The sequence below is a fragment of the Aquarana catesbeiana genome, linkage group LG01 (genome assembly GCF_042186555.1).
Source record: "Aquarana catesbeiana isolate 2022-GZ linkage group LG01, ASM4218655v1, whole genome shotgun sequence".
NCBI classification, from domain to species: Eukaryota; Metazoa; Chordata; class Amphibia; order Anura; family Ranidae; genus Aquarana; species Aquarana catesbeiana.
In genome coordinates, this window is record NC_133324.1 from 975,070,218 (window position 1) to 975,083,929 (window position 13,712).

Sequence of the window (13,712 nt, forward strand, 5' to 3'; positions counted from 1 at the left end):
GCAAGGAAATTTCACAGATGGACTTATTGCACAGGTGGCCACCTATCACGGTGCCAGGCTTGAATTCACTGAGCTCCAATGTGACACATTCTTTCACAAATGCTTTTAGAAGCCGCCTGCATGCCTAGGTGCTTGATTTCATACACCTGTGGCCATGGAGGTGATTGGAACATCTGAATCCAATGATTTAGAGGGGTGTCCCGAAACTTTTGGCAATATAGTGTATATCCTTATGTAGCGCTACCCCCAAAAGAGCCCTCTGGTAGTTTGGGCCCATTTCCCCCTAACAGCAGCGTTAACTTGAGGACTGCTAAATTTCTAGCTGCTCTGTCCTGGTTGCAAGCTGTATTGCACAACTTAGGCTGCAATGTACTTTGCCTTAGCTAGTAGTAGTAGAAGTTGTAGCAATAGTAGTGGTAGTAGTAGTAGTAGTAGTAGAAGTATATGTACGACTCCTGGCCATCTTGCACTGCTCCTGGATGTACTAAATTCAGTCTCTGAGATATGGTGTGTCCCAGGTTGACTTGCACTATATATATATATATATATATATATATATATATATATATATATATATATATATATATATATATATATATTCTAAATTATAGAAAACGTGATGAATCCATTGTATACAGTAGCTCTATAAATGGCAGAAGGTGAAGTCTCCTTACCACCAGTAATCCATCTCTTGAATCTTCCCCAGGTTCCTGGATAAAATGAACAGAAACAATCAGTGTGGAGTGTATATGACACAGATACAAAGATTCATTTCAATCAAGTAAATGATTGCAAAAACAACTAATTCATTTGGTTCATTTCTCAAGGACTTCAGAGGGTTTTATGAGTTCAGTAATACGTGTCGCACTCTGTATTGTTAGGATTGGCCAAGGTCCAAAAATATCAAAGTCACAAGCAAGTCACCAAAATAACATAAGGATGTGAGAAGTGAATCCCAATCTTCCGAAATTACGGATTGATTTGGAACCACGAAGATACAAAAGAAATCCCGAACACAAATCATTCTAATGCCCCGTACACACAATCGGATTTTCCGATGGAAAATGTCCGATCGGAGCGTGTTGTCGGAAATTCCGACCGTGTGTGGGCTCCATCGGACATTTTCCATCGGATTTTCCGACACACAAAGTTGGAGAGCAGGAGATAACATTTTCCGACAACAAAATCCGTTGTCGGAAATTCCGATCGTGTGTACACAAATCCCACGGACAAAGTGCCACGCATTCTCAGAATAAATAAAGAGATGAAAGCTATTGGCCACTGCCCCGTTTATAGTCCCGACGTACGTGTTTTACGTCACCGCGTTCAGAACGATCGGATTTTCCGACAACTTTGTGTGACCGTGTGTATGCAAGACAAGTTTGAGCCAACATCCGTTGGAAAAAATCCTAGGATTTTGTTGTCGGAATGTTTGAACAAAGTCCGACCGTGTGTACGCCCTATAACATAACGAATATGATAGAATTAAATAATTGACGAATGAAACTGAAATAAAACAAATTTTGTTTGTCATGCAAATCTCTAATGATTACTATGAATGAAATGATATTATTAAATTGCAGTAGAGCTGCGGGATGACATCATTGTAATGACAGATCATCTTATCCTTCATACGTCAGATAATATTCTAATTGGAAGCAATTTTCTTTACAAATTCCAATGTTAAAAAAACAACTATCTATTCATTGTGGAAGGAAGGGAGAGAGGAAGGAAGGGATGAAGGAAGGGAGGGAGGAAGGGAGGGAGGAAGGGAGGGAGGAAGGAAGGAAGGAAGGAAGGAAGGAAGGAAGGAAGGAAGGAAGGAAGGAAGGAAGGAAGGAAGGAAGGAAGGAAGGAAGGAAGGAAAGAAGGAAGGAAGGAAGGAAGGAAGGAAGAAAGGAAGGGAGGAAGGAAGGGATGAAGTGAGGAAGGGATGAAGGAAGGGAGGAAGGAAGGAAGGAAGGAAGGAAGGAAGGAAGGAAGGAAGGAAGGAAGGAAGGAAGGAAGGAAGGAAGGAAGGAAGGAAGGAAGGAAGGAAGGAAGGAAGAAAGGAAGGGAGGAAGGAAGGGATGAAGTGAGGAAGGGATGAAGGAAGGGAGGAAGGAAGGAAGGAAGGAAGGAAGGAAGGAAGGAAGGAAGGAAGGAAGGAAGGAAGGAAGGAAGGAAGGAAGGAAGGAAGGAAGGGAGGGAGGGAGGGAGGGAGGGAGGGAGGAAGGAAGGAAGGAAGGAAGGAAGGAAGGAAGGAAGGAAGGAAGGAAGGAAGGAAAGAAGGAAGGAAGGAAGGAAGGAAGGAAGGAAGAAAGGAAGGGAGGAAGGAAGGGATGAAGTGAGGAAGGGATGAAGGAAGGGAGGAAGGAAGGAAGGAAGGAAGGAAGGAAGGAAGGAAGGAAGGAAGGAAGGGAGGGAGGGAGGGAGGGAGGGAGGAAGGAAGGAAGGAAGGAAGGAAGGAAGGAAGGAAGGAAGGAAGGAAGGAAGGAAGGAAGGAAGGAAGGAAGGAAGGAAGGGAGGGAGGGAGGGAGGAAGGAAGTGAGGAAGGGATGAAGGGAGGGAGGGAGGGAGGAAGGCAGGCAGGAAGGAAGGAAGGAAGGAAGGAAGGAAGGAAGGAAGGAAGGAAGGAAGGGAGGGAGGGAGGAAGGGATGAAAGAAGAAAGGGAGGAAGGAAGGGAGGAAGGGAGGGAGGAAGGGAGGAAGGGATGAAGGAAGGGAGGGAGGAAGTGAGGAAGGGAGGAAGGAAGGGAGGAAGGGATGAAGGGATGGAGGAAGGGAGGAAGGGATGAAGGAAGGGAGGGAGGAAGGAAGTGAGGAAGGTAGGAAGGAAGGGTGGGAGGGAGGGAGGGAGGAAGGAAGGAAGGAAGGAAGGAAGGAAGGAAGGAAGGAAGGAAGGAAGGAAGGAAGGAAGGAAGGAAGGAAGGAAGGAAGGAAGGGAGGAAGGAAGGAAGGAAGGAAGCACAGATTGACTGATGCTGAGTGTTATTCTACCTGCATGAGCAGCATGGGACCCAGAAGCTAATAGAGATCACTGTAGTAGTAGTGTAGTAGCAACAAAGAAGCAGCTATGTAGTAGCATTGTAGTCGTGTAGTAATGGTGTATTAGTTGTGGAATAGAGGGGGTTGTAGTGGTGTAGTAATGGTGTAGTAGTTGTAAAATAGAGGGGGTTGTAGTGGTGTGTAGTAACCAGAGGCGGCTCTAGACTTTGTGAGGCCCTAGGCAAATCTAAGACACGAGGCCCCATTCACATCCATAATGGGAAAAATAATTCAAGCGATAAAAATTAACTGTATAAATTGCATATATTAAGAGTTTTAAATTCTATGAACTATGAATTCACCGTTTATAGAATTTTCTCTTACCAATTCTTCTTTAATCAAATATATATATTACATATATATTATACGCATATTTATCCATGGGACTTGTAGTTTTAAAACAGATGGAGGGCCGCCTGTTTGAGACCCCTGATTTACATGAAGATCACATGATACAAGAGACGATCAGAGACTGCAGACATGATACAGGAGATGATCAGAGATTACAGACATAGTACAGGAGATGGTCAGAGACTGCAGACATGATACAGGAGATGATCAGAGACTGCAGACATGATACAGGAGATGATCAGAGACTGCAGACATGATACAGGAGATGATCAGAGATTGCAGACATGATACAAGAGACGTTCAGAGACTGCAGACATGATATAAGATTTGATCAGAGACTGCAGACATGATACAGGAGATGATCAGAGACTGCAGACATGATACAAGAGACGACCAGAGACTGCAGACATGATATAAGAGATGATCAGAGACTGCAGACATGATAAAGGAGATGGTCAGAGACTGCAGACATGATACCAGTGATGGTCAGAGACTGCAGACATGGTACAAGAGATGGTCAGAGACTGTGCTGACATACTACAGGAGATGATCAGAGACTGCAGACATAGTACAGGAGATGATCAGAGACTGCAGAGATGATACAAGAGATGGTCAGAGGCTGCAGACATTATACAAAGATCAGTGGTGGCTGGTGCTCACAATTCTTGGGGGGGGGTGCAAACAAACTGAAAAATTCTAAAAAAAAAAAACATCAATTGCAGCCACTGTGCCAATCAAATGCAGCCACTGTGATCATCCAATGCAGCCACTGTGCCCATCAAATGCAGCCACTGTGACCATCAAATGCAGCCACTATGACCATAAATCCAGCCACTGTGACCATCAAATGCAGCCACTGTGCCATCAATTGCAGCCACTGTGCCCATGAAGTGCAGCCACCGTGTCCATCAAGTGCAGCCACTGTGTCCATCAAATGCAGCCACTGTGTCCATCAAATGCAACCACTGTGCCCATGAAGTGCACCCACTGTGCCCATCAAATGCAGCCTCTGTTCCATCAAGTGCACCCACTGTGCCATCAAATGCAGCCACTGTCCCCATCAAATGCAGCCACAGTGCCCTCAAATGCAGCCACTGTGCCCATAAAATGCAGCCACTGTTCCATCAAGTGCAGCCACTGAGCCCATCAAAAGCAGCCACTGTGCCCATCAAAAGCAGCCACTGTGCCCATCAAATGCAGCCACTGTGCCCATGAAGTGCAGCCACTGTGCCATAAAATGCAGCCACTGTGCCCATCAAATGGATGCCACCCCATTTGTGACAGACAGCATCTGTTTGGGGGAGGATATGTGCTAGGGGGCTTTGGGAGGGGAGAAGATATGTTCTGGGGGGGATAGAGCTGGAATGGGATCGGGGGAATGGATGGAGCCAGAATGGGATCGGGGGATGGATAGAGCTGGGATGGGATCGGGGTGGTAGATGGAGCCGGGAAAGGATTGGGGGATGGATGGAGCCAGGATGGGATCGAGGGGATGGAGGGAGCTGGGATGGAATGGGGGGGATGGAGGGAGCCGGGATGGGATCGGGGGATAGATGGAGCCAGGATGGGATCGGGGGATGGATGGAGCCGGGATGGTTTGGGGGGATGGATGGAGCCAGGATGGGTTGGGGGGAATGGATGGGATCGGGGGAATGGATGGAGCCGGGATGAGATGGGGGGAATGGATGGAGCTAGGATTGGATGGGGGGGGTGGATGGAGCCGGAATGGGATCAGGGGGAATGGATGGAGCCGGAATGAGATTGGGGGAATAGATGAAGCCGGGATGGGATCGGGAGGATGGATGGAGCCAGGATTGGATTGGGGTGGGGTGGATGGAGCTGGGATTGTATGGGGGTGGATGGAGTTAGGATGGTATGGGGGGATGGGAATCGTATTGGATCAGGGTGACGGATGGAGCCGGGATGGGATTGGGGTGAATGGAGCTGGGATGGTATGGAGGATGGATGGAGCTGGGATTGGATCGGGGGGATGGATGGAGCCGGGATGGGATTGGGGTGGATGAAGCCGGGATGATATGGGGGGATGGATGGAGCTGGTATGGGATCGGGAGGATGGATGGCACCGGGATGAGATTGGGGTGGGGTGGATGGAGCTGGGATGGGATTGGGGTGGGGTGGATGGAGCCAGGATTGGATCAGGGGGATGGATGGAGCTGGGATTGGATCGGGGGATGGATGGGATTGGGGTGGGATGGATGGAGCCGGGATGGGATGGGGGTGGGGTGGATGGAGCCGGGATGGTATGGGGGGATGGATGGAGCTGGGATTGGATCAGGGGATGGATGGAGCCGGGATTGGGGTGGGGTGGATGGAGCCAGGATGGTATGGAGGATGAATGGATTTCCTCTCCCCCAAATCACTCCAAGTGAACTCTTTGCTTGTTCCCCTTCCCTCGCCCTCCTCTTCATGCCCTCCTCCCCGCCAAGACTCAGACTTTTGGATGACACAGACCTCAGACGAGCCTGCCTCTCGGTACAGTGGTGTGACTCCTTCCCTCCTCTTCCTCTGTGCACAGGAAAATATCACAGCACAGGAGGAGGAGGAGGGGCGGGTTCAGTTCACTCCGCAGTGCACTGTGTGTGTCAGGCAGCTGTGGAGAGATGCCGGCTACAATGCACAGTGGTGTGGAGTGGAGCTTGCGGCGTGCGGGCGCGGAGACACCCCGCACAAGCCGCGGGCATTGCAGGAATCTGATTTGCCGGGACCCTGGATCGAGAATGCAGGGCGGTCCCAGCGAATCATCGAGGTTGCGGTACGGGCAAATTAGGCGGCCGCGAGGCCCCTTTGGGGGCGAGGCCTAAGGCGACTGCCTAATTTGCCTAATTAGAGAGCTGCCTCTGGTAGTAACGGTGTAGTAGTTGTGGAATAGAGGGGGTTGTAGTGGTGTAGAAATGGTGTGGTAGTTTTGGAATTGAGGGAGTTGTAGTGGTGTAGTATCGGATGTCAAAGTGGTGTAGTAGTGGGGTAGTAGTGTTTGTAGTAGAGGTGTAGTAAAGGGTGCTCTAGTGGTGTAGTAGTGGGTGTAGTAGTGGTGTAGTAGCAGTGGAGTTGGGGTGTAGTAGAGACTGTCAGTGGTGTAGTAACAGTGTAGAAGAGGTGTAGTATCAGATGTCATAGTGATGTAGTAGTGGTTTAGTAGTGGTGTAGTAAAGGGTGCTGTAGTGGTGTAGTAGTGAGGGTAGTGGTGTAGTAGCAGTGGAGTAGGGGTGTAGTAGAGGCTGTCATAGTGGTGTAATAGTGGTGTAGTAGTGGTGAAGTAGCAGTGGAGCAGGGGTATAGTAAAGGATGTCATAGTGGTGTAGTAACAGTGTAGTAGTGATATCTATACAGTGATTTCCAGCTTTTAGAGGGATCCTATAGGTATGGTATATCCTGTACATAGTTACATTGGGCCAAGCTACAGCAATGTAACTATGTAACAATATTCATACTTTGAATTCTTCTATAACAATCAGATTAGTAATGAGTAAACACTTGGACTTGTTCTGGTTTTGCTGAATTTTAATGGAAATTAGTTAATAAACATTCACATCATAACAAAAAAAAAATGTTCCTTACTTGTGAAGAAGCTCACAGTTCCATCTTTTGCTGTTGAATGTGGAAATAAGAGAAGAGAGGTGAGTCAAGGAATGGCATTAGTAATACAAATCAAGACCTACAAAACACACAACTTCTATGTATAGGTGAATGGAGGAGAACATGGGAGGAAGAGAACATGGGAGGAGGAGAACATGGGAGGAGGAGAACATGGGAGAAGGAGAACATTGGAGGAGAAGAACATTGGAGGTGGAGAACATTGGAGAAGAACATCGGAGGAGGAGAACATTTGAGGAGAAGAACAATGGAGAAGGAGAAAACCTGAGGAGAACATCGGAGGAGGAGAACATTTGAGGAGAAGAACATTGGAGGAGGAGCACACCGGAGGAGAACATCGGAGGAGGAGAACATTGAAGGAGAAGAACATTGAAGGAAGAAAACATCGGAGGAGGAGAACATCGGAGGAGGAGAACATCTGAGGAGGAGAACATTTGAGGTGGAGAATATTGGAGGAGGAGAACATTTAAGGAGGAGAACATCGGAGGAGGAGAACTTTTGAGGAGGAGAACATTTGAGGAGGATAACATCAGAGGAGAACATTGGAGGAGGAGAACATCAGAGGAGAACATTGGAGGAGGAGAACACTGGAGGAGAAGAACAGGAGGAGGACATTTGAGGTGGACAACATTTGAGGTGGAGAACACCGGAGGAGGAGAACATCAGAGGAGGAGAACATTGAAGGAGAATATTGGAGGATGAGAACATTGGAGGAGGAGAACATTGGAGGAGGAGATCCCGAGGAAATGACAAGGGAAGAAATCAGACCCACCGTACATTAACAGAATTTTGATGGAATTTTTTCATCTTCCAATCATTAGTGGGATGAAGTCATTGTTTTGACCACAGTGACAAGAAAATTTGAAGGATATTTTTTTTCTCTAATTCATTTCTAACACACTGGGGGTCAATTCACTAAAAGTTAAATAATGGCAAATAAAATGCGGTCAAATATTACATGCGGCAAATCAGTTATGAAACTAAGAATTTAGCATTAAATAACAAATGCGGTATTTTTTCAATTGTTCGCTAACTACCACATTCTCTCATGTGGTAATTTATCGCACGTGTCGGTGGTTAAGGGTTGTTTAACCTCTTCAGCTCCAAAAGCTTTACCCCTTTAATGACCAGGCCATTTTTTTGCGATACGGTACTGCATCACTTTTCACCCAAATAAAATTGACGTCCTTTTTTCCCACAAATAGAGCTTTCTTTTGGTGGTATTTGATCACCTCTGCAGTTTTTATTTTTTGTGCTATAAACAAAAAAAAAACAAAAATTTTGAAAAAAAAAGAATATTTTTTACTTTCTGCTATAATACATCCAATAAAGAAGAATGTAAAACATTTTATTTCTTCATTAATTTATCCCATTAAGTATTCTGCTACATATTTTTGGTAAAAAAAATCCCAAGAAGGGTATATTGATTGGTTTGTGCAAAAGCGATCGCGTCTACAAACTATAGGATCGATTTATGGATTTTTTATTTATATTTATTTTTTTTACTAGTAATGGCGGTGATCAGCGATTTATAGCGGGACTGCGACATTGCGGCGGACAAATCTGACACTAAGTGACACTTTTTTGGGGACCAGTGACACCAATACAGTGATTAGTGCTAAAAAAAAATATGCACTGTCATTGTACTAATGACACTGGCAGGGAAGGGGTTAATATCAGGGGCAATCAAAGGGTTAAGTGTGCTCATTGGGGATGCTTTTCTAACTGTGTGGGAGGTGCTTGTAGTGGAGGAAATACAGAGATCCATGTTCCTGCTTAGTAGAAACACAAGATCTCAATGTTTTTCCCCTCTGGCAGAACAGTGATCTGCCTTGTTTACATCATAGACAGACCTCCGTTCTGCCTCTCCTGAGTATTATCGCGGGGTGCCGGCAAACATCGGGACCTGCTGATTGGCTCCTGCTGTGTCCAATCACAGTGGGAGCAGGTTGCCGGTGGCGCCCCAGACCCAGCGCACATACTAGCTATGTGATTTTGCGCAGGAGGGCCGCCCTGCCGCAGTATATCTACATGGGGCCGCCCAGAAGAGGTTAACCACTTAATGACTGAACCTCTTTCTGAGATTTGGTGTTTACAAGTTAAAAATTGTTTTGTTTTTTTTTTTGCTAGAAAATTACTTAGAACCCCCAAATATTATATATATTTTTTTCTAACACCCTAGAGAATAAAATGGCAGTTGTTGCAATACTTTTCGCCACACCGAATTTGCACAGCGGTCTTAAAAGCGCACTTTTTTGAAAAAAAATCAATTTTGAATTAAAAAATAAAAAAGTAAAGGTAGCCCAATTTTTTTTTAATATTGTGAAAGATAATGTTACGCTAAGTAAATTGATACCCAACATGTCACGCTTCAAAATTGCGCCCACTCGTGGAATGGCGACAAACTTTTACTCTTAAAAATCTCCATAAGCGACGTTTAAAAAATTCTACAGGTTGGATGTTTTGAGTTACAGAGGAGGTCTAGGGCTAGAATTATTGCTCTCGCTCTACCGATCGAGGCGATACCTCACATGTGTGGTTTGAACACCGTTTTCATATGCGGGCGCTACTCACATATGCGTTTGCTTCTGCACGCGAGCTCGGCGGGACGTGGCACTTTAAAAATTTAATTTTTTTTTTCTTATTTATTTTACTTTATTTTATTTATTTTGAAATTGTTTTTTTTTTTTTTTTTTTTTTTTTTTAATTAGCTCTCTTTTATTCCTTTTACAAGGAATGTAAACATCTCTTGTAATAGAAAAAAAGCATGACAGGACCTCTTAAATATGAGATCTGGGATCAAAAAAACCTCAGATCTCGTATTTACACTAACATGCAATAAAATAAAATTTAAAAATTGTCATTCTAAAAAAAAAAAAAAAAAAAAGTCCCTTTAAGAGCTATGAGTGAAAGTGACATTTTGACATCGCTTCCACCCTGCAGTGATGTGGAGATGGGTGGAGACCATCTTCCTTCACTCATCTCCATACCCAGCAAGGGAGAGGACCCGATCGCCTCTGCTGCTGCTGACGGCTCCGGTAAGCGGCGGGAGGGGGCGCCCTCTCCCGCCGCCGATAAAAAGTGATCTTGCGGCGAATCCACCACAGAGATCACTTTTATCTTGTAGCAGACCGCCGGCTGAAGAAGAGGATACCGGGGTTATTGTAGATAGCTGCTGCCATAACAACGATATCCCTCTTTAAACAGCCGGCGTAAAACGACGGGCGGCGGGCGATCCTTAAGTGGTTAAGGTAATTTCCTTATGATATTTTACTTATAACATGTTTGTTATTTTTTTAAACTAACATTTTTTTTTTTTTACAGTAATATGTATTTGGAGGCTGAAATATGAGCGGCCTTCTCAAATGTACGTCTCGTGATGCTCGGTAATCCAAGCTGTTGTCTTTTCTAGACATGTGCACTGCCAAAAAATGTGTTAGTTTTCATTTTTGTTTCATTCGTTTATTTTTTTTTTTCATTTTTCGGGTCATTCGTTATGATCGCAATTCGTAAATTCGTACATTCGTAAATTCGAACATTCGTACATTCGTAAATTCAAAAATTCGTACATTCGTAAATTCGTTAATTAGAAAATTTGTATATTCGTAAATTCGTACTTTTGTAAATTAGAAAATTTGAAAATTTGTAAATTCGAAATTTGAAAATCCAAAAACCCGAAAATTCGTAATTCTGAAATAGTAACTAACTATTAAATTATAGATATTGTAATTTCCTTTCAAATTTGACTGTTAGTGAACGTAACAAATACAAATTTATCTGAAGTAACGAATTATCCGAAATAATGAATGCCGCATCTAAACAAATGGAACGGAACAAATTAATAATAAATAATAATAATAAAAAGTTTTTATTATTATTATTGTTATTTATTATTATTAATTCATTACATTCCATTCGTTTGGATAAGGCATGCATTATTTCGGATAATTCGTAACTTCGGATAAATTTGTATGTGTTACGTTCACTAACAGTCAAATTTGAAAGGAAATTACAATACCTATAATTTAATAGTTAGTAATAGTTAAAGCGGGGTTCCACCCAAATTTTGAACAATATCTGTATGTATTCTCTTCCTTGCCTAGATGCTGACATGCCATTTAAAAAAATTTAAATCGCCGTAATTACCTTTTATTTTTCTATTCTTCTTTGCACTTCCTGGTTCTCCTCCCGTGGGAGTAGGCGTGTTTCTAGCCTCTCCCAGACTCCTGGGAGTTAGTCTCAGGCTTCCCAGGATGCCACTGAGCATGTGCGGGAACGAGTGGTGAATGCTGGGAGCACAGCATTCACCACATCCAGGAAATAAATGCTTGTGGGCTTCAAATGCCCACAATGAAGATGGAAACCGCCTGCAGTGAATAATATAAGTTATTCTTTCTGACGAAATATGACACAGGCGGACATATTACACACAATATGTGAGTATGTAATGCTGAGAAGAAAAGTTTGTGAATGAACTAAAAAAAAAAAAAAACGATAGATAGGTGGACCCCCGCTTTAAGTTATTATTAGTTAATTATTATTTCAGATTTCCAAATTTACAAATTTACGAATTCACTAATTTACGAATGTATGAATTTACGAATTTCCAAATTTACAAATTCACTAATTTACTCATTTACAAATGTACAAATTTCCGAATTTACAAATTTACGAATTTACTAATTTACGAATGTACAAATTTACTAATTTACAAATTATGAATTCACTAATTTAATAGTTTACTAATTTACGAATGTACGAATTTCCGAATTTCCGAATTTACAAATTTACTAATTCACTAATTTACTAATTTACTAATTTACGAATGTACAAATTTACGAATTTACAAATTATGAATGCACTAATTTACTAATATACTAATTTACGAATGTACGAATTTATGAATTTACAAATTATGAATTCACTAATTTAATAATTTACTAATTTACAAATGTACGAATTTATGAATTTACAAATTATGAATTCACTAATTTAATAATTTATTAATTTACGAATGTACGAATTTCCGAATTTCCGAATTTAGAAATTTACTAATTCACTAATTTACTAATTTACGAATGCATGATTTTACGAATTTACAAATTTCCGAATTCACTAATTTACTAATTTACCAATTTATGAATGTACGAATTTACGAATTTACAAATTATGAATTCACTAATTTACGAATTTACGAATGTACAAATTCACAAATTTTCCAATTTACGAATATTCTGAAAAAGTTGTAAACGGGTTTTCGTTAATTTGGATATTTACGAATTAATGGATTTATTGAAATTCATTAAAAAAACTAATTCGGAACGAAACGAATTGCACATATCTAGTCTTTTCCATGTGGATCTGTTAACCACTTCAGCCCCGCTCACTGTATATATACGTCATTTTTTTGAAGATGGATATCTCGGTAACGGCAGCAGCTGCTGCCACAACCGAGATATCCATCTTTACAGTGAGCGATTCTGTACACGATAATGGTGGTCTCTGCGGCGGGTTCGCCGCGAGATCACCGTTATCGGCGGCGGGAGAGGTGCCACCCCCCCTCCCGCCGCTCTCCCGCACCCTCCGCCGCTTACCGGAGCCGTCGGTAGCGGCGGAGGCGATCGGGTCCTTTCCCTGCTGAGGTATGGAGACAAGTGAGGCCAAGATGGCGCCTACCCGTCCCCATACCATGTGACGGCCGGAGCGACGTCATTACGACGGCTCCGCCCACTCTCTTAAAGGCACAAATTTTTTTAGTGTCATTTTTTTAAACGACTTTTTTTTTTTTTTTTTTTTTTTTGCATTTTAGTCTAAATATGAGATCTGAGGACTTTTTGACCCCAGATCTCATATTTAAGAGGACCTGTCATGCTTTTTTCTATTACAAGGGATGTTTACATTCCTTGTAATAGGAATAAAAGTGATCCAAATTTTTTTTTAAAAAACAGTGAAAAAATAAATAAAATAAAATAAAATAAATAATAAAAAAAAAAAAAAAATTTTTAAAGCGCCCTGTCCCGACGAGCTCGCACGCAGAAGCGAACGCATACGTGAGTAGCGCCCGCATATGAAAACGGTGGTCAAACCACACATGTGAGGTATCGCCGCGACCGGTAGAGTGAGAGCAATAATTCTAGCCCTAGACCTCCTCTGTAACGCAAAACATGCAATCTGTAGAATTTTTTAAACGTCGCCTATGGAGATTTTTAAGGGTAAAAGTTTGACGCTATTCCACGAGCGGGCGCAATTTTGAAGCGTGACATGTTGGGTATCAATTTACTTGGCGTAACATTATATTTCACAATATAAAAAAAAATTGGGCTAACTTTACTGTTGTCTTATTTTTTTTTTCAAAAAAGTGAATTTTTTCCAAAAAAAGTGCGCTTAGAAGACCGCTGCGCAAATACGGTGCAAAAAAAAGTATTGCAATGACCGCTATTGTATTCTCTAGGATGTTAGAAAAAAAACAATATATAATGTTTGGGGGTTCTAAGTAATTTTCTAGCAAAAAAACCTGTTTTAAACATGTAAACACCTAAAATCCAAAACGAGGCTGGTCTTAAAGTGATAGCTGCTAAACTGCATTGGCGCTTTGGGTTGCCAAATTTTCTTCAAGTCAAACCTGAACACTGGTGCACAGCAATTTATTTTTAATTTTTTTCTTTTTTTTAATAGTATAAACTATCTATATATTTTGCAATTAAATAACATTTCTAAAT

The 13,712-nt window shown here is 42.4% G+C and overlaps 1 long non-coding RNA gene across 1 annotated transcript in view; it reads right to left on the reverse strand.

Moving 5' to 3' along the window:
- LOC141123421 (uncharacterized) overlaps positions 1-13,712 on the reverse strand; it is a 37,169-nt gene that overhangs the window by 3,579 nt on the left and 19,878 nt on the right. Inside the window, exons 3-4 of the long non-coding RNA XR_012240747.1 lie at positions 6,958-6,987; positions 675-710 (exon numbers count right to left, since the gene is read on the reverse strand). This is a non-coding gene — a long non-coding RNA (uncharacterized lncRNA). The remainder of the gene's footprint in view (positions 1-674; positions 711-6,957; positions 6,988-13,712) is intronic.